This window comes from Clarias gariepinus, chromosome 3, assembly GCF_024256425.1.
Source record: "Clarias gariepinus isolate MV-2021 ecotype Netherlands chromosome 3, CGAR_prim_01v2, whole genome shotgun sequence".
In the NCBI taxonomy this organism is placed as follows: Eukaryota; Metazoa; Chordata; class Actinopteri; order Siluriformes; family Clariidae; genus Clarias; species Clarias gariepinus.
The window spans coordinates 8,999,348-9,025,000 of NC_071102.1; the positions used below are offsets into that span (position 1 = coordinate 8,999,348).

Here is a 25,653-nt window from a genome sequence, read left to right on the forward strand (position 1 = left end):
ATCAAAAGAACGAAATGAACTAAATGAGAAAAAAAAAAAAATCATTTTGATTGAAGAGATTCAAAGAACCGAGTCACTAAAATGATTCAAACTTCGCATCACTACTACATATGTATAAAATGATGTAATCCCGGGTTAACAGTTTTGATTGGCAGGGGTGTCCAATCATTCATTCATTCAGCCATCTTCAGTATCCACTTTTGGACGAGGTCATGGTTGATCCAGATCTTACCCCAACAACCCTATGGGGGACGACGACACCTTAGATGAGTTACTGGTCCATCAAAATGCCTTGTAAATGTGTATGAAGTGTCATCTATATAAATAAAAGAAAGGTATTGTCTGTACATTGTTCAGAACTCGCTCTTTCAATGATATTTTTACTGGAGTGCCGAAACCAGTGTTAATTTCTGTCTATCTGTCTGTCTGTATATCTGTATATCTGTCCAGCCAGATTTTGTCACAGCATCACGCTAAACTGGATGAATAGGTTTTATTGAAACTTTTGCACTACTTATATATCTGCTAAAAGTTTAACCTGCACCATAAGTGAAATCAAAATGTTAAATAAAAATGATGTTTTGAACATTTAGATTTATAATAATCTACAGTAAAGAAGCTACGTTCTCAGTGTAAACAAACACCTGCACCAATAGATATTAATTAGAAAAACTAAACGGAATATTTTTCCTGGGATTTGTTAATATTTTCACGGCTGAAATAACAGCGCTAAAGTTTTATTATTATAAATGTCCGTCTGAAGTCGAGAACTTTCATCCAGTCTACTTTTCCTATTTCTTATTCATGATTCTCTCTCCGGTTACCGAACAGGGAGTGTATTTATCTGGCTGATGACGAAAGAAGTACAATTTAGCGTAAACAAGGCGAACACTTGTATTAATAAGTTAATACAGTTAATCTGTTGTACAGAGTGACAGGCAGATGGACATGGGCTTCAACCTGAAATAATATCACTGATTAAATGAAGGCTGATCAGATTATTTTTAGCTTTAACCTTTTAACTTTTCTAAAAACTCCTTTTCTTGTCATCGACAGGGCACAACCCTCCTATCTCCAACCCTCTGCACTTTACACCCTGACTACATTTACACGTAGAATTTGTTTTTTCTTTCTCTCATGATCTCGATATCACATGGAATAAGTTCGAACTTCCATCCTAAGACAGGGATTGAGGACGGCCTCGTCTGGTGGAAGTCTAGTGGAAGTGTTCCCTGACCAGGGTTAGTTAGCTCACCTAGCAGCTATTTGTAACACAGTCAGTGAAATGGGCTGCACAGCTCAGCGTGAATATGCTGAAGAGGTGTGGGTGAAAATGTAGCGCTTGTCTGTTGATAGCATGCTAAAAAAAAAAAAAAAAGCAAAAAAAAAAAGCAGCATGTTGATTTATATCTATTTATATTAAAGTCAAGATGGCCTGCTAGCTTGACACCTAAATGCAGTGGTGTGATGGTGTTTTTTTTTTTTTTTTCCTCATCCCTCTGTCTGTCTCGATCTCTCTCTCTGTCTCCTGCCAAACTCGGAACGATGACGTGAAATGAATATGTGTCATAATTCTGGCGAGAGTGGGAAGATATTCAGATGTTATTAAGGGAGAAAGTATGTGTGTGTGCATATATATATATATATGTGTGTGTGTGTGAGAGAGCGAGAGAGAGGGCTATGCGGTTATGAAGCATTATGGCATAGTAAAGCTTTGAATAATTGAGAGGCCACATTATTTTGAAATGCCATTCTCTGCAGTTGAGTCAATGGCTTTATTTGAGGAGACATTTGAAACACTGTGAAATGTTAAGGAGCGATGCAAACGGGGGGCCTCCATCCCCCCCGTCAGACTTTTGGCCACTCGCTCTCTGACATGAGGGCTGGAATTCTGTCGCTCATCTGCCACTGACGGAGAGGACAACCCGAGCGGCGGCTTTTCCCCCTCGTCCGTCTGTGCCTCGGACACCCGAAGCGCCAGCGTGTTTTTTTTTTTTTTTTTTTTTTTTTTTAATTCATCTTTCAGAAGTGTGCTAGCCTGAAGTGTGCTAGCCACAGATCAATCTTAGGGATGGTGAGAGGCGGGCGGTTAGCAAAGAGGGTGGCCTTATCGATTTATCAAAGAAATATAGCCAGACGTTCATCTTAAACGGCCACACCAGAGCCAGCTGTCAGCGACTGGACACGCTGACATTTACACACACACACACACACACACACAAACTCACATACAGACAAGTAAACACATACACACACACAACCACACACACATACAGACACATTTAGACACATACAGATCAGGCAGATGGATTTACTGTACCTCTATACACACACACACACACACACACACACTCAGACACACACACACGCAGACACACATATGCACCGAGAAAGGCTTTTAAAAAGCTATCATATTGCTCTATTGTGAGAAGATGGCTGAGTCTCACTTATGGAAGATATTTTTCAATTTTTAACCACATTGAGTTGTGCACTTTTCTCACACACGCACACACACACACTCATAGACACACACCTGGCAGGCAGACAGGGAAAGATGGGGTGGTGGGGTCGTCGCACAGAGAAACGCAGCATCGCAGGCCATAAAAAGGATAGTTTAACAATTGATCGGAGGAGCAATGGTGGGAATGGCAGCTGTAAATCAATTTTATCTCCCAGCCTCTAAAGAGTGTTTTCTAATGAGGTTAATGCCACATAATGACCAAATTCTGCCATTTAAGAGATGCCCTCAAGGTGTGCGGCAGAGATAGATGTGGCCCTGTCGCACATTAATGCATCGTGACCCAGCACACTGTACGCGCAGGGAAAGGTTCCAGCGTGAGTCGCTACAGCATGCATGCTTTAAATGAAAATGGAAAGAGAGAGAGAGAGAGAGAGAGAGATGGGTCTGCATAGCAGAACTGAGACAGGATGTGAATGGCAGCATGACCCAGCACTAATGTGAACTGAATCAGGCCTGGCCTGCGGGACGAGCCGCTGCATGATATGATATGAAATCGCACACTTCTGCCCTGAGAGGACATGGTGCAAAGAATGCTGACGAGTACAGAATGGAATTGTATTTATTGGATTTAACCCATAATTACCGAGGATACAGTATGTAAGTTATTTAGATTTTGCATCGCAGAATACATGCTTTACTAAACATTGAATCTCCCACATTAAGACTTTTTCTTATTTTAAAAAGGATATACGTAAGTCAAGGTCATTAAACATACGATTACGCTGAATTCCAAATGACTTAGAATTCAGCAACAGAAAGTGAAAGTGAACTTACTGTATATCTGTAATATAGATCAGTACACGTACATGTATACACACTGAAGGGAAATAAGTATTCACCCCCTTTTAATTAGGTTATTTCATACTTACATTGTGTACATCAACTTCAGATTTATGCACATTACGTATTTAGATATATATCATCGTGCATTTTTTTTTTCTGCAGCAGAGGGTTTTTGTGCAGAGTGTAAATAAAAAAGATTGCAATTCATTGCTTATTGTTCTTGCTGCTTTCATTTTGTCCTGCAACTCGTTTCTCTTGCTTTACTTATCACTGGTCTGAGAGCGAAAGCTCTGCATGGTGCACTTCTCCAATGATGATCAGTTGCACATTTCACAAATCTTTTACATTTGTATTATTAAACCAAGTGTACTGAGAGCAGTGTTTAAGATACACGATATGTAGCTTTTTCCATTCGAGTATTGTTTAAACTCCTTCACTGTCAATGCTAATGATTATGGGAATACTTTTTCTTTTAATCCCAGTTAGTAAGCTGGGGTCAGAGCACAGGGTTAGCCAAGATACAGTGCCCCTGGAGCAAACAGCTTGGCAGTGCTGGGGCTTGAACCCCAGTTCTACAATGTAGTTTGATAGGAATTATAATCTCAACCTCTAAATTTTTAGATTTTTAGAATTTTATGAAACCTTTATACACACACACAGAACCCAGAACGTTATGACCGCTGACAAGTGATCACCTGGATACATAAGCAAACTGGTTATAGGATCATGGGCACCCAAGGATCACCCATGCCCACATGGACCAAAGGCCAGCCTGTCCAGTCCAAGCCCACAGAAAAGCCAATGCAACACAAATTGACAAAACAATAAATGAGAGAAAGATATTAAAACACCTAGTGCATCACAGCGTGCCATGTATGGGGCTTAGCAGGCAGTTAAGAGTTCAGGGTTGTTGATTTGCCTCCAAATTCCCCGGATCTCGATCCAGCCAAACAAACCATGGAACGCGCAGGACGAACTAGTCCGATCCACGTCTTGGTGCCAGACACCATAGCACAGCCCAGAGGTCTTGTGAGGTCATGTCCTGGAGGACTAGAGCTGCCTTGGCAAAACAAGGGGAACTCCTTTGTGATTCCTCATGCATGTTGTTTCAGTCAAGACCTTTATAATTATTCTACCATTATCACTCAGCGAAGTTTGGCCCATAATCTGTTAGCTACTAATACCCCTATTTTACCTGCGCGGTTTCACGCGGCGGCTGTAAGTACGGTTCATCATGATTAACTGCGAGTTTTGGCCCTGTGATTAGGTTTTCATAATTTTTGTAATAAATAAAATTAAAAATAAAATGGAAAAATGGCGGACCTAACGAGTACTGGTTACATCAATCCAAGTACTCTAACTTTGTAATGCGTTACACCCAACACTGGTTACGGCTGAATAGTGCGTAAGCACTGTGCTTACCAGTCTGCTAAATTACTTTTGTCGGAAACATTTTGTTTCTCTAGAAATTCATGTAATGCACAAAATCTTTTTACATCATACTTCATTATAGCATTTATTTTGCCTCCTATGTGTTTTTTGATATAACCCTATAGTACATGCATTTTTTTTTCTCTTTCAGCAGTGCAATTCATTCTGAGAAATCCAACACATGCTCTCATAAACACACACACACACACACACACACACACACTAATTCCTCCTGACCATGCCGGAGGTCTGCACTCAACAAACGAGATGCTTTTGCACAACAGTTGCACAACACTTATGCTCGCGTTCCGCTGTATACATAATGCGTCCTCCCATCCCTCGCTCACTTCGATACATCTTGGTATCTTCCGCTTGCCTCTCCCTCCTTAGGAGCGTAGAGGTTCAGTGTCACTTCCACAGGCTCTTGTAAAAAGATGAATTTGCACTCTGCACACAAGCTGAAATATTAAGAAAATGTACACTAAGGTCCAGGGGCTAGCATCTATCATAGGAGCCCTAAAGCTATTACTATGATCTAATTAGGTTTAATATAATACCCTATCAAAGCCCTGTCTAAAGAAGCCTTGCCCCAATTCTACAACTACATCTACTGTGGAGATGATGAGGTAGGTTACATAACAATTCTATTTGTCTCTTTCTGTCTCTCGTTCTCTCTCTCTCTCTCTTTTTTTCCCTTTGCCTTCTCATGTGTATAGTAAGACTAAAAGAAAAAGGATGGGTGCAATATGTGTATTTATTATTGACAAGACAGAATATTTGCAGGACTTTTCACACAGGTTTTTTTCTTTCTTTTTATTTTAACTCGACACACAGTCTGACATCGAGGACATTCTCAATAAGATTTGCACCGCCTTTCTTTTCTCATTCTTCATCCCTCTCCCTATGTTTTGTTCATTCTATCTTTTTTATTTCTATCTGTGCTATAATGAATTGAGCGGTAGATGAGATGATTTTGGGGGTATTAGACAGACCTGTGCAGCCACTGACCTATAAAGGAGGCCTTTAAGGAGCCTCATTAATCCACCTGTCTAGGAACACTATATTTATATGTGTCTTTCTCCCTCTCTCGCTCTCTCGCTCTTTCTCTCTCGCTCTGTGATCCAGCCTGCGCTGGTCAAATGCAATCCGGAATTACTGCCTTCCACACCCAATTCATCTCCAGTTTGATTAGCGGCGGGGTGTTGGGCGGTGTGATGCTGGCGGAACTTTACGTGCATGCAGGTTGCGCGCAGCGTGTTCGAGTGTGAAGACGAAACCGAGACGCTTTGACTCTATGAACCTATGATCCGCTTCATGATATTCATTTTTTAATCTTTTAGACCTCTGCGCACACGCTCCTCGAACGCAGTCTATCAGATATGTGCCGTTCTCATGTCTTTCTAGATTAAATCACTCTTTTCATGTGCAGAAATCTTTCTTTCTGGTTCCATCTCTCCCCTCAAAACACTACTGAATGACCCTATAAACGCACCATATACTCAGTTTTGATCCGTTTCACTTCTTGAAGGACCACTTTCGCTAGACGAGGGTCTTTCTTCCTTTTTTTTCCCTGCCCTTCTCTCACTTTTTTTTTTTTTTTTTTTGCTCTTTGATTGATATGTGAAATAAGTCCCTCTCCTGCAGTCTAAAGACAGTCCGTGTGTAGGGCTTGAAAGGTGCCCATTGTCAAGGCAGGAGTACTTTGTCAGGAAACAATTCTGTTCCCAAGGCCCTGAGGACATGTTAAAAAAGATACAGCCCCCATTGTGTACTTTAGGAACTTTAATTTTGCTTGTGAGGTCATTTTAATCCTGATGAATTTTTATAGTCGCTGCGCCGCTGAATAGGGAGCACGGCTAATGCTTGATTAAAAAAAAAAAAAAAAAAAAAAGTTTGGGTGAGAAAAAAAAAAGAAGAAGAAGAAGGGGAAAAAAAGAAATCCACCACCCACAGACCACCTAAACTTAAAGCATTAAAAAAAAGCCTAGGAGAAAAGGGAAAGGGAGACGCTTTTGTTGAGGGACACATTGGGGTGTATTTAAGTGTACAAAAGAGTTCTCCTCTATGGAGACTGGTTCCTACATGGAAGCTTAAAATTGTTAGGAGCTTAAAATTAGGAGTGCCGTGAAGCAGCGGTCATCAGCAAAGCTTTCTGTGAAGGAATGAAAAGGTTCGATGCTGTTCAGGCTTCTCTTTACCTCCGTTCTTCTATCCATGTATTTTTTAAAGAAATGCACTGCTGCTGCTGCTGCTGTTGTTGTTGGTGCTGTCTGTGTACTAGAGGCAAGCGAAGGAGAGAGGGAAACCCAAGAGTGTCCGTAATTGAATTAACAGGATGAAGACGCGTGGAGAACTGCGGCGCAGCGAATTTCATGCCTTTTCCACCTTGTTTTTATTTGCGCCCACATTAAGATTCAAAGTCGCTCAAACGTCGACAAAAGCGGCCTTGTTGAGGATCGCGTCCCCTTCGCCCGAGAGAGTTCCCTAACTTTAGGTTTACCCTCAGATTTAACTTAATCCTCTTTCAAATAGCACGAGTTGAGACATTTTCTCTCCCCCCTATTGTAGCTTGTTTCGCTTCTTCTTTCTTTCATTATGTTTTGTTGTCAGCTCGACTCTCTCGTTTGAAGCACATTCATGCAAATGAAGAAGACACCTACAACCAGTCGAACATGTGGCAGCTGTAGATGAAAATTCAATTAAGCCACCCCTGAGGTGTGGTAATTGATCCACATGATTTTTTCCCCCCTCTTACTTTCCTGCATTTTTTCAGTGATATTGTTTGATTTAAAAAAAAAAAATCCTAGTTTTTGAGTATCAGCCTGAGACTACATGGCTGACTCATTTGTAGTTATTTTTATAATCCCTAGTCTTTCCAAACAGGAGCGTGTTTTGCCTTCATGCTCAACACATCATTCCCAATGCTCGGTGCTGCATTTGGATCCATTTGGGACTCTGACTCAAGTGTAGTATAGAATCGTTTCTCAAGATCCATTAGATACAAATTATATCCCGAACATTTTGCACTGAAGATCTCATTTAAACACGAGTGCTTCGTTATGTATAGTACAGTATATGTACAAAAAAAATATATCTGAAATTATCATACGTAGGTGTCATTGTTTGAAGAGATCCAAAAGTGAGGACATCTGTTGAAGTGAGTCATTCGATGGAAACCGGTGATTTACCCTGCCATCCTGATGTCTGTCTGTCTTTCTTTCTTTCATTCTTTCTTTCTTTCTTTCTTTCTTTCTTTCTTTCATTCATTCATTCATTCATTCATTCATTCAAAGAACTTTCCTTTTTTTTCCCCTTCTGACTTTGCTGGTTTCTATCCAGCGGTGAACGCATTAAGGAGCAACATTAATACGGACACCTGCTTTGTTTCCGGTGGCCTCCGATCCATCGCCCGTGCTTCCTTTCATCATCTTTCTGTAAAGGACGAGCTGACGTTTCACTCCTCCTGCTAATCTTCAAGGGACACGCCGCGTGTCCGGTGTCAGCAAGATCTTTCCCTCCTTCCAAGCCGGTGCGGTGACAGTGATCGAGCTGAATCAACTCTCAATATTGTTGCTTCTCCCATTCGGTATATATTTGTAACTGAGACCTTTCCGTCTGCCGCGCTCCGTCTTTAAAAAGCCGCTGGAAATCAAATACAAAATCAAACTTCAATTCATTGTTTAATTAAATGCGACCGAACCTAAAAGAAAAGAGAGTGAAAAGAGAGAGAGGCAAAACAGAGGAAGGCACAATATGTTCTGTTACATTATACTTTCTTAGTCGGGCCGAGAGGCAAAAGGGCAGTGGAAAGGAATACTTGCTATTTAATTACTGTCAGCTGAATGAGCTGTGTGCTCTGTGCTGTTCTCCTCGCCCCCTCCCTGATGAAAAAAAAAAAAAAAAAAAATCTTATTCACTTAGTATGTAGGTCACATTACAGTGGTGTCGGGTTATTGGACATGGGCTTAGATAACTGTTTGTTGAGTATTAAATGCTTTTGCTGCCTCAGCACCCTTTTCCGACTGGTATTTTTCACACAGCTGTGCTACTGAAAGGAGGCGATGCTGCAGCAAAAAAAAAAAAAAATCATGTCACCCCCTTTTCCCCAAAAAAAAAAAAGAAGGACCCCATTCAAATTTGGTGCCGCGCTGTAAAAGAACCTCGGCCCAGCGCGCACTATTTATCCTCATATTTTGACGTTTAGGTTTAACAGGCGACCCAGGAGTATGAGGAAAAACAAATATTTCGTATGTACTTGTAGAGTAAACTCGATGACCTGCTCGGTTTCATGGTGTTAGCCAAGCAGACAAATCGCTGCTTTCTTTTCTCTTATCTCTGTTTGCTTAGCGTGACCTTGCTTCGGCTAATGCGAGTCATTCTCACAACGCCTAATGGCCGACTGTGCGGACGGATGGACTCGCCGTACTACCATGACTCTGCCAGAGCACAGCTGCTTGGTTCTGCCCATCCACTGAGCCATTCCCTCCATTCCCCCCTCTTTATCTCTCTCTCTCTTTCTCTCTCTCTCTCTCTTTCCTGGGAATAGAGGAGGCCAGATGGTGATTGATTTTTCGAGTGCTGACATCCCTGCTTGAGAAGGGATGCTCCCTCTGTGTTGCCTTTGTGCAGAGGAAGTCAGGCACACTAACATCATGATGCGCTGAGCGGCTCTGGCGCGCCGACGCCACCGACCGGCTCAGCTGATTGACACGTCACCACGCTCACACCGACAGGCCGGCGGACACCTTTAAACCAAAGTCGGTTCTGAAATCATAAATCAGAAGAGAAGAGTGACAAGAGGTGGGATCGCTCGAGAGTGGCGTCTGAGGGAGCATCATAAAGCCGAGGCGTGCTGGTAAAACAACAGACGGAGCCCCAGCGAAACGCGGCGCATGCTGATGTTGGAGCGGGCGCAGGCGGATCTGCTTGCTTAGCTGCGAAGGATGGATGTGTTGCAGTGGCGCAAATTTGCAACGAGGCTATTGAGTCAACTCGGCAGCTCAAATGATGTCATTCACTAACTAGCCATTCTCAGGCCATTGCCTCTGTTTGCGTGACTAAATACATACAATTAAGGGCCCGGCACTTCTCAATCTCTATGAACTCATTGTTAGCTCGGGTTCAAGTGCACAGATAATGGGGGCCGGGGGAAAACAGGCGTATCATCGCGGTGCTGCACACACACAGGGCTGGTGGGTAAAAGAAATGTCTCATTATCCAACGCATTCTCGTTCACCCAACAGCTCTCTTTCTTGCTCTCTCTCTCTCTCTCTCTCTTTCTCATTCTGCTTCTCTCTTCTCCATCTCTTACTTGCCCTTTTGTTTTCCGAGGGCAGTCCATTTTCATTGAGGTATGACGTAGTGTTAATGCAGCCAATCTCTCTTTCTCTCTCTCTCCATCTATCTGACTCTCTCTCTCTCTCTCTCTCTCTCTCTCTATCTCTCCTCTGTTAATTCTCCAGTTAAATGCATCATTAGTCATTTAGGGTGGTGTGAAAGTGGCTGGACAGTGGACAAGAAGACCCAAATTTGCAACTTGATGAGGAAAAATAAAAGCCTCATAGATCGATGATAATGAAAGTAATCAGGCCTGAATATGGATGCAGTGTGAAGCTGTTCAGAGCTAATTCTGCGCTCATTATATTCCATGCAGATAGAATCTAACTCCCTGTACCAACAGCATCAGGACTGGTCTGAAAAGCTGCCGTAATGGATTCTACCAGAGAAACATATCACCGCAAATGAATCCCATGCCTAATCCGAAAGGTCACGTTTTCTTACCTTGATAGCGCCCCATCATGGTCGTCATTAGCCTACAGTTTAAGTACCCGACCATCCTTCATTCCTCCAGGATCCTCCCACCGAGAGAGAGAGAGAGAGACAGAGGGATAGGCTGCCACCAGAGTACGGAGTGGGTTCACCTGTGAGCTCGGTGGGGGTGTTTGAGGGGTTCGGCAACAGGCGGAACGGAACGCGGAAGGTAAATGGATCTTATTTTGCGGAGCGTCAACACGTGTAAAGGGGTGCACGGCTCATTACTCGGCCCCGATCCCTTTGCAGATACGCTGATGGATGAGGAGCAGGGTCCTTACCCTGGCCAGCGCTCTCCGTCTCTCCCTCTCTCTCTCTCTCTCTCTCTCTCTCTCAGTCATTCTTGCTCTCAATCTATATTCGACCTTCCATTTCCCTAAGAGTGCCGGATTTTCCTTCACTCACTTCTCCTTCTCACCTTTTCACTTTCTTGCACTCATTCTTTCCTTCCTTCTTTCCCTTTTAGGCTCTCCTGCCTCTCCATTCGTTTTTTTTTTTTTTAAGCATTCCGCTTTTAAAGTCCATTACCAACATTTAAATAAATAAAGAAATCAATCAATTTGTCGTACTTATTTGCATAGGAAACAAAAATATTTGTACTACTTTCATTAAATTATGCCACAATTTTACTATTTATGTATATCCTCTCCGTAGACGATTTGTTTAATTTCTTTCAAACTGTCACGATGCCATACCTTCCATTGAAATGATAACACATGGTGCTCCTAAAAACATAGCGTTAATTGTTGTTGACTAGCGGCTCACACTTGATGTTGACTCAATTAGCATGCACGCATGTGTTATCGCCGTTTTCAGTAAAATACATTTTTAAATCTGTTTTTTTTTTTTTTTGCAAACAACGAAGTAACCCTTCGAGGAATAGAAATTGACAAGTTTTTTTTTTTTTTTACATTTTTTTTTTTTTTTCAATACATATCAGATAAAAAGGATTGAATTTCTGGTCCGGGATTCAGTTTAAACTCTGCCATAGTCATCAAAGTGTGGGAATTCTAAACGTTCATGTTGTCTAGACCAGATCTGGTATTCATTATCTCTGGACCACACCAGGATGCCTGTGAGCAGCCCTGACGTTTGATGCCTCTGCGAGCAGGTTCTGTGGTCAGGACCTCGCTAACCCTGGATCTAACCAGAGGAAGCCTGCGTTTCCACCTGCCAAAAACTACCCTCCCTCCTCCCAGCCTGCGTTCCCTCCGTTCGGGACGCGGCCTCGGCAGTCAAACGGCTAATTGGTTACAGATTGCTCTTTAACCTTGGGGTTACACACCCCCTCGCAGCCCGTTAAAGTCTTATGGGAAATGGAGTGCGGTTTACCACGCAGTCGGGAGGGGAAAGGTCACCAGAGTTGTAACACCAGGGTGCTCCGTGCCTGCGTCTGCGTGTGTGGTTGGGGATTTCGGGGCAGCTGCTTTGTAGCGCTGGAAAATTCGTGTCGGCAATGAAAGAAAACGTGCAAAGCTGATAATGTACAGCGTGTGGTATCAGACCACTATAGCCTCCTTCTGATACATTTTCCTTCCCACACACATTCCTGTAAACACAAGCACGCTGTCCTAGAAAGAGTTGCTCTCTAGGAATATATCCCTTCACAGCATCTGGGGTTCTTTCTTGTTTTATTTCTCCCCTCAATCAACATGGCAGCTGAGGCTGAAGCTTTCGGGCATACCTCTACCACGCGCACGCTGCTTCTCTCAACATCATCCTCGCGTATAAACAAAAACAAAAAAAAAAGAAAACAAAGGGAAAGACGAGACGCAGCACGCCGTCACACACACCACACGCCCCTGATGGCTTGTTGTTATGGCATGTCACACCCTTATTCTCCCTCTTGTTCTCACTCTCATTCTGTCACTCTCTCGCTCTTGTCACCTTTTCTCTCCTCGCGTCGCTCCGGTGTCAGTTTCTACGGTCTGACTCGCGCGATACCTCTTTCTCGATATCGCGTTCACGTTGAGACCGAAATCAAGCACAGCATTCCGTTTGTCGGACGCACGTTCAACGAAATGTTTAAGCACTACCGCTTGTGTATGTGTGTGTGTGTGTGTGTGTGTGTGTGTGATTCTCTATGGAGATTCCTTACAATTTTTCCTGTAAAACATGCATAAAATAAAATACCTATCTAGCATTTCGACACATTGAGCAAACCGAACCTGGCTTGTTTTTTTGAGTCGTATGACTGTAAACTAGCGGCGGCTGTAAAAAAAACTCCTTTAAAAATTGCATTCAATTTTTGATTACTTTAAAAGATTCCTCCGCGTGTAAATATAAATGAGCCTATAATTTTATACAGCCACAAACCACACTATATCTTTATATCGCACAAACCGTAGAAGGTGAAAATAATTTCTCATCCGCATTTCTCATCATGCAGAGGCGATATCATAATTTAACAATAAACTTTAATGTTGCACATTCATTTCTATTTATCCGGCCGCGGTAACGATTCCTGGGAGCCGACATTTAAGTTAAGTTTAGGGTTTTTTCGGAGTAATTTTGGATGCATTAAAAAATAGAAAAAAAATAAAATAATCTGAATTCTAGCACATACTTCAATTGAGTCTGTGTATATGATTGAATAGTTAGACTTGATAAATGATAATAATGTTTTGCTAAAAGAAAAAAAAAAAGGATAATTGTTAACTAATTAGACGACGTGCCGGTTTGAGGACATAAAGTTTGCTCGCTTGTTATATTTAATTGGAAGATGGATCCGAGATGAAAAAAATGCACGATTATTATATCACGGCATCAATCCGAGACGTTTTTATTCCGTACCATTTCAATAAATCAAGATCTTAGGGAACGTGTTAAAACATAAAAGCAGGATATATCGGGCGGCCCGGAATACAGTTCGCACGCGAACGCTCGGAACATTCGAGCAAGTCGTGTCTGAGCAGCGAAACATTTCGTTCCGACAGGAACTCGAGGGTCTGTGGTGAGATTACAGTATGTCCGTGTAGCACATTCATGTGTGATGAGTGCTAGAAGGAGTTATGAGCGCAGAGTTTTGCTGTTCTTTCACATGTGCTTTCAAAACTCGCACATATTGAATCTGACGAACATGGACCTCACTGTGACTCACATTTTCCTGTTTGCTTTGTTTAGACCATGTGTGTGTGTGTGTGTGTGTGTGTGAGAGAGAGAGAGAGAGAAAGAGAGACGGCGGCCATAAATTACCAGTTTGGGCCTAAACGAAATCTGCAGTTCTGTGTTAATTAATCATTCAGTAACATGAAATAAATAATAACATGGATAACAATCGCACATCACCATTACTCAGGGAGGAACTGAAGGATGTTTGAGGCGTTCCAAATCTGGATTAGACGAATCGGAGCGGCTAATTCGCAGTACGGATGACAAATCTTTGGAATTTTCCGCGGTTGTTTTTTTGTTTGTGTTCGCCCATATGCAGTTTGTTGACAGTTAATATCAGCCCCTCGGTTTTGTAGGTCTCCTGTTTTACTACTCCTGGCCAGGAAGGCAATGTGACTGGCTTTGTTCAATCTTGCTGGCAGTCGACACACACTGACATCTGTTCCATCCAGCCCGTCGAACCAATCTCAATCAGGAGATACACACACACGTCTGAATTTGCTCTCTCTCTCTCTCTCTCTCTCTCTCTCTCTCACACACACACACACACACACAATATTCACACAGGCATAAGTAGGATAATTTATTCAATACTCAACGGCAATGAATAAGAGCATATGCACGCACACACACACACACACACACACACACACACGCACAAACAAGCACCAAACAAGTACACGCAGGTGCTGTTTAATATTTCAGTACAGAACAGATTTCATGTCACCCCTCTCTAGCTTCACGTGTTATTAAGAGAGTCTAGGCAAGTAGTTAGTTAGTTGACAGATTATTATAAGATGAAAGATTCTTATAATGAAAGACACTGGAAGATAAAGGCCGTCGTATTATTATTCACTCCTGCCTCCACACGCTGGCATGACCCGCTCCGACGTGAGGAATGTAAAGCGGGCGCGTCGCCCCATCCGAGCAAACGGCCCACCTGAATCCCTGCACCGGCCACGGCGGAGGAGCGAGAGAGCATCCATCCGAGGGCCTGTTCCGAATTAAACTCCGCCACGGCGAGAGAAACGAATGTGACGCGGCCAGTTCTGGTATTTTCGTTGCAATTACCCCAAAAAACCCGGAATTAATTCTTTGCAGACAGCGCGCGCAAGTGTGAGCAGGTGGCTGCCATATTTGAGCAGGACGGGCCGGGCCACTCCTCATGCCTCGTCTGATGAAGGTCTCTCACATTGAAGCCCGCATGACACCCCCCGCTTTCCCCAGAGTCCCATCCCTGTTACTTTCTTCCTCGTCTTTTCTCCTCTCGCCTCCGAAAGATGCGATATGACATCATGTATCCCCGGCCCATACATATTCATGGCTCGCTCGCGAAAGCGACGGGGAACGGTGGAGCAACATGCACTTGAGTGTACAGCCTACAATCAAAGTGACTCCATGCATATTGCAGTTCTGCTACCTTGAGGGGATTCCGAGTGCGAACAGGCACGGGAGAGTTGAAGTGATCTAATGTTATTAACTGATCAAACTGACTCGAGGAGGAACAGGAAATTCCCCCAGCCGAGTGAACATTTACGGCCACGCTGTCTGGAGCTGAAGCTTTATCACACTAAATAGGCTCTGATTTTCTTACCAACACACTCTGTCTGATCTTTTACTTTGATATTGAATCACAGCTGAGGGTCTTCTGCAGTTTTTTTTTTTTTCTTCCCCCCTCCCCCCCACTCTTTTTTAAAGCGAAGTCGTGCTTATGAAGGTTTTTTTCTTACTCTGATGCCTATATTCCTCTCTGTTATTATACTTTCATATTTTCTTAATGTTTCTCTTATTATTCTGTTTACCCCCAACCTTTTCACCTATACATTTGAGGCACAATGTGATTGTCTCGTTTCCCTTCTTTTCTCCCCCGTTCTTTATTTCCAGCATTAGAAGTGCAGGTTATTGCTCAAATGCTATTGCGTTAGAGTCTACGTAGTGAGTGTTTGGAGTGAACCTAGCTGTGTAATTATTGCTCTGGGTACAGGAGCTGAGATTTGTACTGTACTGTACTGTACTGTACATGAGTAGTCCAAGAAATACTGGGAAACATATCCAATACTGGGAAATAAAACCAAATAAAATATGATAGCACTACTGCTGTCTGTCTGTCTTCGGGTGGAACATCACACAGTTTAATAGAAGGACCTGTACCCTTTGCTTTTTTACTGTATGTACAGTAGTTATTCACTCAGCAATGATGAGGCTGAAGTGCAATCATCATCATAAAATAACCACTCCCAACATCAGCGCTAAGCAGAAAAGCATTACTCTGATGTATAATGATGATTGGATGATTGAATGAGCTGGGATCATAGATGTCCCTTACCATCATTTTATATAGTAGTATCCGTGCAGCCATCCAGGAACCTCTGCAGTCCAACTAGGGGACGTGGAGGCCAATGGTGACCATTAGTACGTATTCCCATTTTTACCACACTGGTAGGACCACATGAAAGTGATTTCATACACTTCAGGCAATTTGGTAACAACAACAATCTTGGGACTGTGAAGGAAACGCACCAAGGATGGGGAGAACATGCAAACTCCAAGCACAAGACGGGAATCGAACCCGCACCCAGGAGGTGCAAGGCGACAACGCTAACCACTAAGCCACAGTGCCGCCATACTGTATACATTAACCCAAATTAAATGTGATGGCGGCATGGCATGTTTAACTACACCGTGGTACCGAAAAGAGTCTACCAGTGCTTGAGTTGGCAGACTTGACGGAGCTCCCTAAAGGAAGAGCAGCAGGGTAAGGGAGGGGGTGTGGATGGCAGTGAGTGTGACAGTAATGCCATGCAGCAGACACAACTATTTCACAGGGGCTTAGTGCCCCGGCCGGATGATGTAGTCTGTCAACGTTACACAGATCCAATCTGAACTCTCCGCCGCGACTCTCTCGTGGATATTCTCGTGGATTACGTCCTGCAAACTGACTGAACGCTTTAGAAACATGAAAAACGCGCGCGAGCAAGAGAGAGAGAGAGAGAGAGAGAGAGAGAGGGATAATCCTTGGAGATGCTTTCATGCACATAGACACACTTTTGCTTTGTTGTAGGTGAGGAAGGCAATGAGTACAGACACACACACACACACACACACACGTGTTGAATTCCCTGCCTGTTGTTACACCTGTTGGCATTACTCTGGTCTGCCTCAGAGCCGCAAGTTAACCTCGGAAAAATGGAACTGATGCTCCAAAAGACGCCGAAAGAAAGACAAGAAATGATGTGGTTTGATTTGAAGGAATTCAAGAAAAAACGAAACCAAAAAAAAAACAAAAACAACAAGACAGAGGGATCTGAAGAGACTAGAGTAATGTTCTGTTCTGCCGAGCAATTCGAGTCCTCTGCATCGCCTATCACATGTGATGATCATCCAGGCTAAAAAAGCGATTAGAATACATCAGCACACCTCACGTCAGAGAGGCAGCTGCTCAGAAAACACTCGCCTTACAGAACAATATCAGGCACACTGAGCAGTGTGTTTTGTGTGTGTGTGTGTGTGTGTGTTTGGAAGTGTGTGTGCAGGCAGCCTTCTTGTCAATTCTCATTTCTAGGGCACATTATCTTGCTCAAGCTTCAGTGCCTCATGTTTTTTTTTGTTTGTTTTTTTTTTTAGTGGAGGCTGAATTCAGCTTCACTTTTTAAAGTTTTTCTTAAATGCCTGTTTGAGTTTCTAAAAATGTGTCTATTTTCGATTTTATTATTAGATCAAGGCACTCAATTAAGTGCACAAGTGTGGATAACAAGGATTTTAAAAAGAAATTGAAAAAAGGAGTTGTCAGAAACTCTACTGTGTGTGTGTGTGTGTGTGTGTGTGTGTGTGTGTGTGCGGTATACTGTATGAGATGGTACCTGTAGGAGGAGTGTAATATTCACATCCACCTGAGAGGTCTTTTATGTAGGACACACTCGCGAGCGATGCCCCGTTGAGCCAAGCTCACGGAGCATTACCGGGCCCTCCGTGTTGCCTCGTTCTCCTTCTTGCTGCCAATCAAAGCCCCTTCTTGCTGGCCTGAAATGGTCTAATGTATGCTTTTCATGATGATATTAAAGAGAGAGAGAGAGAGAGAGCAAGATTACCATTTATACGATAAACCCATTCCAGCCCTGCCCCAGTTTAAATTACACTGTGTTTTTCTTTTTTGATTTCCATTTTGCGCATAATGCTCTCTCTCAGCATGATTTAAGTTATATTATTAGCGTTCCTCCAGAGAATTCTCCCCCTTGCTTTTTGGGTGGGATTCCAGGCTCTGGATGCATTAGCTCGCTGTAATTGGCGAATGATCATGGGATGGTGTGTGGATTGAGAGGGAACTCATGCCACACACACATACACACACACACACACACACACATGCACGCACACACACATTTCTGTGTAGTAAGACTGTGGTACTGGAAGTCAATCAGGGTCCCTATCAGTCAAGCCTAATGCTTCTTCCTAGCACACTTTAATAGCTTCCTCTGCTCGTCTCCTATTCTTCTTCCACCCTGATCTGAAATCTGGTACTCTTCCTAAAGAGAGAGGGCTTTGAATTTCAAATTTACAAATTATTTCCATCACCTGCCTGCCGTTTGCGAGCCAATTTTTTTTTTCTTTTTTTTTTTCTTTTCTCCCTCATATTTTAAACTTGTGATGTGGCAGACAATCAGGAGTCGAATACAGGCCAACTAAAGGCTAGACACTTGGCCAAGTGGTGGTATTGAAGCGCAGCCCTGTTTGAGCCCAGGAGCCGACACATGAATGTGTAAAATATCCTGACGCCTGGGCAGGCTGTCGCACAAAGGGCTATCACCATATTATTCAAGAGATGCCATGGAGCCTGGCCAGAGTGGAGTGTTGGGGGGGTGCTGGGGTGGGGGCGGGTGTGGAGGAAAAAAAAAAAAAATCGGCATGATTGTGATTTGCCATTTATAATTGGCCTACGATGCGAAATGGGCCGCAGCCAGACTTTTTTAAAAAGGCAATCTGTGGCGGTGGAGGGGCCGATGGCTCGCTAATGACAGCTAGCTTGCTACGCCCTGGGAACAGAATGGCGCTCTTGTAAGGGTAGAGCACACAAATATGTTTATCTACAGTCAGTGATGTTTGCGCAATGTAAATGACATTGTCCGCTGGTTTTGTTTTTTCCTTTTTTTTTTTCTTCTTTAAATGGTTCCGGGTATAAATCGTGGATATATACAGCGCCACATGTTGCAATAAGAGCGTTTTAAAACCGTTTAACCTCTAAGCTTGTTCGGTTGTGGTTCGAGGATGTGCCTAGTTGCCTGCCTATGTTTATCAATGTCGTAGCTAAATGATAGGAGTTTAGGGCAGATGCCTTTGCTAGCAATAAGGCAAGGCTAGCTATTAGCGTGGACGGCTGAAGAAAGGGGGCGGAGGTGATGCTGGGGGGGGGGTTTGGTTGCTGCCTCTGCATTGTGTGCTTGACAAAAGATAGTATTTGATAAAGGCTCCCCCCTCCCCACACGCCCCCATAAATAATGAAAAGTTAATGAAGAGGTAACCTAATGATGTAATGAATATGGCAGAGCAAGGTCAAACAGAACCGGAGTGGGCCGGGCAAAGCCTCGCAATGCCACTCGTCAGGGTGTGTTTGCGCGCTCGCGTGTCAACGAACACTGTGACGTACCGGCTTTAATTAGTTCCATGTTCGTATGTTTGTCATATTAACTGTATAATTTCAGCGTAGTTATGCGTGTAGCTCCGCGTGGGAGTGTAAACATCAGTGTGTATGAGCGCGCGGTGTAATTTATCCGTGTGTACACGTATTCAGTATGAGCTTTTGTGCAGGATGTTTTTGACCTACTGTTTGGATGTTGTGCATGCATTTGTGTGCTCTGTTTGTGTGTATGTGTATATGTGTGTGTGTGTGTGTGTGAGAGAGAGAGAGAGAGAGAGAGAGATTGAGGGAGCTGGATCTGGTGTTGATGGTGATTAAAAATTGAGAGAGTTTAAATGATACCGGTGAGAGTGTGTTGGAGCCAGGTGCGATCGATAGGCCAGTCAAGCATGACATCTCCGACTCAGAGTACTTGAACACACTGGTCCCACAAAGTATTTTTCATGCCACACTGGGACTTTTATACTGGAAGGATTCAACCCCTGTCTTTTCCATTAAGAACGATAGCATGCACGTGATTCCGTTTCATTTGACACCATTGCAAATAAAAAGGAAAGAAAAGACGAGACAAAAACGGGTTTTCAGTCATTTATTCTGTATGTATTAGTCAGATTATAGCTCCTCAAATGAGGCCCTTATAAACGCCAAATGAAATGATTGTGTAAATAGAAATGATTCTACAGTCCCCGCGTCAAGAGTGCTTATTTGATAGCGGCCAGGTGAGCACTTCGATCTGTTTCCCTTGGCCTGAGGTTAAGCACTACATGAGCAGCTAAGCCACAGACAACACAAACAGAGTAAACTCCATCCGCACAGCCGGTACCAGATTTAGACCTGTTCCAGGCCCAGCCTTTTGCTTTCTCTTTATACATTCACGTCTTCTGATGCAATCTTGGTCCTTGCCAAGCCGCTGATTTCTATAAGAACCTGCAAGACATAATGAGCACATGATAGGTAAAGTCCCAGTAGTCTTAATGCCTACAGAGAGTGTTTAGAAAGCTCCTGTGCCCTTTCTTGGATGGCTCCTCGGTGAGGGAATTTAGTTTGGCAGTGAGTAAAGTATCCAGAGAGTACAGACCCTAGAAATATCTTGAAACAGTACCAGATTCTGTCAAACACACGTTCAGCACCTAGCGCAGGGATTTTGCAGGTTTTTATCTGCTTTTCCTGAACCATTTACAGCTCCCTCCGACACATCCCCCCCTCCCGGCGCGGCCCCGGCCGTGATTTGTGGCACGTGTACAGATGTGTTGCTGAGAGATGGTTTAACGTGACAGCCGAGATGGGGCTGTGTCGGTCTCCGAGGCTTTATGGAGGAACTCCGCGTCTGCGTCTCGATCTCGGAGACCCCGCGAACCCACCCCTTCCGTTCTCTCAAACTCCTCTTCTCTCTACTTAACAAGCCCGAGGTCATAGGAAAATGGCACAGTGCTCCACTTAAGCTGAGGTCAGGTCCCAGAGCAGACCCGGGCCGCGTTGCCATCAGATCCTGGCACTCGTTCTTCCCCTTTTTCACAAAAGCAGACAATCGCGGTTTCTTTTTCTGTCTTGCTCTTAGCTCGCGTATTGTGTCTGCAACAGGTATCGCCGTGGTCCTGCGTGCAGGAAAAAAGCAAGCGTGGAAACAAAGGATTACGGCATGTTGAACGATTGAGAGTGACAGAGAGCAGCTGGGTGGCTGGGGCGGTCATAAAAGGATGGGGGGATGTCTTTAAAGTGAAATCATTTCCTTTGCTTAATCAAAAGATGACAAGCCTGAGACTCTGAAGTCGCATCTGCATACCACAGCAGATCATGCAGCTCTTATGAAGGGGCAGGATGATGGGACAATATCGCTCTCAGAGGTTATCAGCCTGGACAAGGCTCCTCTCAGACTAATACCCGTAGGCTCCGGCTCTGATTCGTGCATTCACCATAAGTCAAGCATCAAAGACAAGAAAAGGCTTCCACGCAAACCATCGTCTCCACCACATCTGACCGACTCCTGTTACAGAGGGTAAGGAATACAGTCGGCTTGATTGGCAGGTTAAGTGAGGGCTATAGATCGTGATTGAGTGTGGCTGGCTCACTGACCGTCCGATCCTACCTCAGAACCCCAGACGTTCTGAGTAATAATCCGAAGACTGGCCACAGTCACTTTCTCAGTGTCTTGTCCTTCGACTTCTTCCACTTTCGGACACCTGTACAACCGAACTTTTACAGTGAAATGTGCGCAGTGGTGCAAAGGGCTGTCTTACGGCAGAAAGCATCGTTAAAGGACATCTGCTCCTCCATCTGATCAGTCTCAAAGCTTTGCGTCCATGGACGTGATTCACTTTTACTCTTGTCTTTACAAGGACATGACAAAAAAATGTTTAAATGTCCCAGTGCATTTAGGAAAGAGCCAAAACGACAGGAGCTATAGCGTGCATTCCTTTTATTTATAGATTTCTTCTGTAATAGAGTTATTCATGTGTCTGGTGTCTGCTCTGAAACAGGAGACGCCTGACGTCTTCAGTGTCTCTTGCAGCAAGTATAGAGAGCAGATGCGCTATCGTAGGACTGCAACCCCAAAAAAGGAGAACCAGGAAAAAAAGTGAAGGCCCCAAGCAGACAAGTAGAGAAATTAAACAACTCAAGCCGCTCGGACATAAATAGTTTAACCCCGGCTCCATAAATCAGGCGGTGAGCATAGACTTGGCCTAAGTTGGTCTTTCAGGTTCACACTCGTTCCTCCGTAAACATGTTTTCACCCCCCTGCCCCCCCCCCCCATCCTCATTCCCACCCCGACGTCGTGATTCATCCAAAAAGTCCTAATCAAAAACAATAACCAGTTGAAAGCGTAAACGTTTCAAAACGTCCCGGAGAAGTATGAAATAATAATCTGTGTGTGGCCGAGCAAATGCTGAGAACGCAAACATTTCACAACATACTGTAGTTGTTTAAATAAAGGCCTTGGCATCGATGGCTGAGAGATAGGACATGCAGCGTTAATTACACTCGCTCATAAAAATAAACCAGCGTTATAAAATATGACTCTCCATACTAGGGAGCTTAACCTATAAAATGGCAGTGAGGTGTGTTCCTCAGATGTGCAAGAGGATGTATTGTTTGGAGAAAAAACACAACAAGCTCGGAGAGATGAAGAAAAAAAAATGTGGAAAGGAGGGAGGGCGAAAAAAAAAAAGGCTTCTACAGTCAACAAAGAGTGCAGTGTTTACTCAGAATTTAAAGACTTGAATTTTTTCCCTTCGCCATTGTGTGGCATCAGCATGCGAAAATAGGCCAGCTAAGCGCACGTTTATTATTCTTAGAGCACGAGCAGAGTAAAGAGTAATACGCTCATGTACAGCAACGAGCCTCGCAGATGTAGATGTTCAGCCAGGGCTCTCACGTATATACAGTAAGTGAGAAAGGCTATTTTGTTTGGATGAACAGCTTGTTTTTCCATAATCGTGGACAAAGAGTTTTCATTGCTGGGTGGCCCATTTTTTCATGTGCATTTTTGATCATGTCCTCCATCGCCCCAACGCCAGGTCGACGAATTCCAGCCGTCGAATGTCAAGTGATGTCACCTTTCCACACTCCAGCCCAATCCGCCACATCACAACACGTTTCCATGAGGCACGCGTACAACACGCGTTCACAACCCCAGTCTGTGTCTGTCCTGGAAAATCAGTCACCCAGTCACTGCCCTGATCATGAACACTAGTCAGGTTACAGTACCTCTGTTTAACATTACACTTAAAAAAAGAAAAAAAAAGAGAACAAGCATGGAAGTGGTTAGAGTCAAGGCAACCATGACAACCCCTTAAATATGAGTGGAGGCATGCAGTTTTGAATAAATGTTTGTATACATTTTTTTGTACGTCTTGGAGTGCGCGCATGGTGGATGAACTGTGCTTAAAGACATCTGGATGCGATGAAATACCATTTGTCTAAACAAAAAGGAGCTCCACTCTCGGGTGCGTGGAAAGCCACCCAAAGCGTGCGCTGTGTCTCGCTACATACTTGGGTGATGTTTTCAATAGGACCGTGTTGACAAATATACAAATATTTCGCTACAACACACAATTAATGCTTTTTTCTTTTTTTTCTTTTTTGAAAATTATAATACGACGAGCAAAGAACAAGCTCAAAAGAACAAGAGCATTATGGTATGCTTTGAATATTTGGTAAATTTTTTTTCAAAGATATCACTTCAAGGGCTCTTGACCCAAAATGATCATGTCATGTAACCATGGTAACCATGATGACAGTCGCAGATTCTTTCACAAACATGGGTGTGAGCATGACATTGTAGTAAATGTGAACTTTAATATTTCATGCACAGACTTTATATAAACGGCTGTTGGTGTTCCTCATGACTCATCCATATGGAATAAAAAAAAAAGAGAAAAAAAACCCAAAAACGTTGATGTTTATAGTCCTGAGATAATTGATATAATATGTTTCCCCTTTTTCTTGCACGAACGTATAGTTTTAATGGTAGAGCATTTACGCACTTCCATTATTTAGCCGGCCACAGCGACTACATGTGTGAATAATAGACCATCTAAATGTAAACTACTTCTAGAGGCTTTATGGCATATTAATTAGCATTTTTAATCAGCAACTGTTGATGAAGGCTAGGACAATGGCGAAGAGGCAAAGAGAGAGAGAGAGAAAGAGATACAGAATAGGACGAGGACGAGGAAGAAGACCTTTTATAAAAAAAAAAAAGAAAAAAAAAAAGAAAGGGCATGTGCGCCTAAGAGACACCTATGGATTTATCAGTTTCTTAATTCCATTTAAACAAACAGTCCGGCCGTCTGAGAAAGGCGACGAGGGGACATGACTAGGATAATAAGCATCATGGAAGATAATCAGATTTCTAAGAGGAATTGATTGTTGGTCTGGCTGAAGGAGCAGAAGAGCGGTTGACAATAAGCTGAAATTTAAGTGTTAATTTTTATGCTAATCCGCTGGCATCTCCATGTGATGCAATTTGGTTGCCCGTGCCGCAGATATGAAATTGTCCTGCTCACAGAGAAAATGTCAGCTTGCCAGACCCTGAAAGCTTGTAATTTATTAGGTATGTTTCTATTAGTATGTGTCACAGTTGTTAGCAAAGCCACTCTCACGCTCCCTGCCTCTCTTATGCACTTGCACACATGTACTCACATGCACACACACATATATATATATATATATATATATATATATATATATATATATATATATATATATATATATATGCAATAAAAGTCCATGCATATGCGTATGAGCCCGTGATCTTAAAGCTCGTTTCAGCTCAGTGGCTGAAGCGCCAGGGCATTAATGTATTATCATATATCGGGCGGTCCTTGCCCTGTGGACAAAAGGCTATTTAATACAATTTAATGACATTCCCAAGCAGAAAGGGAGAAAAAAAAATAATCAAGGGAGCGACAGGGGAGAAAAGAGGGCAGATTAAAATAGCGTGTGCTTCTCTTGGCTGTACCGTGCGAGCTTAGCTGTTAAAGAAGCAAGCAGTGAATAAAGGAAGAAAAAAAAGAGGAGAGAGCCTGAGCTGTCGAGGTGGAGAAAGACTGAGAGAGGCTGAGGCTGTGGCACGTAACCTGTCAGCGACGACCGCGCTCCCCGAAGGCCATTAAGTGATCGATTTCCACTGTGACGCAGTGATGTCATCTATAAGAGACGCACGGCGGGTATCAGCAGGCGGAGGGGGGTGGGGGGACAGGACAGCACCGTGTTTGGGTAATGCAGCGGCTATGACAGACTGACACAACTATCAACTGGAAGCTGTCTCTCTCTCTCCCTCTGTCTGATGAGAAGGACGGTGTGCCATGGCCACTGTAATAGGCGTGCATTCAGTACACTGTGTGTGTAAAAGGTTTGGATGCAACTCACATATAGGTCAATTAAATGCACCAACATCTGCTCTCCTCTAACCATTTGCATATAGTATTCATATGTTAATGATGTTCCTTGTTTGGGGTGTGTGCGAGTGTGTGCTTGGGTTCGTGCGTGTATGCGTTTTGTGTTTGCCACTTCCTCTACCTCCTCCCTATCTCTTTGTACCGCGGAATATAAGAAAAGGGAAAACACACCCCCACCCCCCCAAAATTTTTTTTTTTTCTTTTGGATTTCTTAGTGCTTCTTGCGGCAACTCCAAACCGGATAGTGCCGTTCTATTTTTATTTCCTCTCGGCCGCGCGCTCTCGGCATCGAGTCCTCTTCAACACGCAGGCTTGTTCAGCTGGCCCTGATTTGGACAAGAATCCTCCTACTCTAGCAGCAAAGGAAGGCCTGCCTTTGGAAAGCAGCTTAATGCCTTATAAATCAATGATGACACAGATGGACCAGCAATAATCTATTTAGAATGCCTCACAGCAAATATTG

At 43.4% G+C, this 25,653-nt stretch overlaps 1 protein-coding gene across 1 annotated transcript in view; it reads left to right on the forward strand.

Annotated features, from left to right (window-relative positions):
- The window catches only part of znf536 (zinc finger protein 536), a 162,069-nt gene that overhangs the window by 32,962 nt on the left and 103,454 nt on the right, over positions 1–25,653 (forward strand). The window lies entirely within an intron of this gene.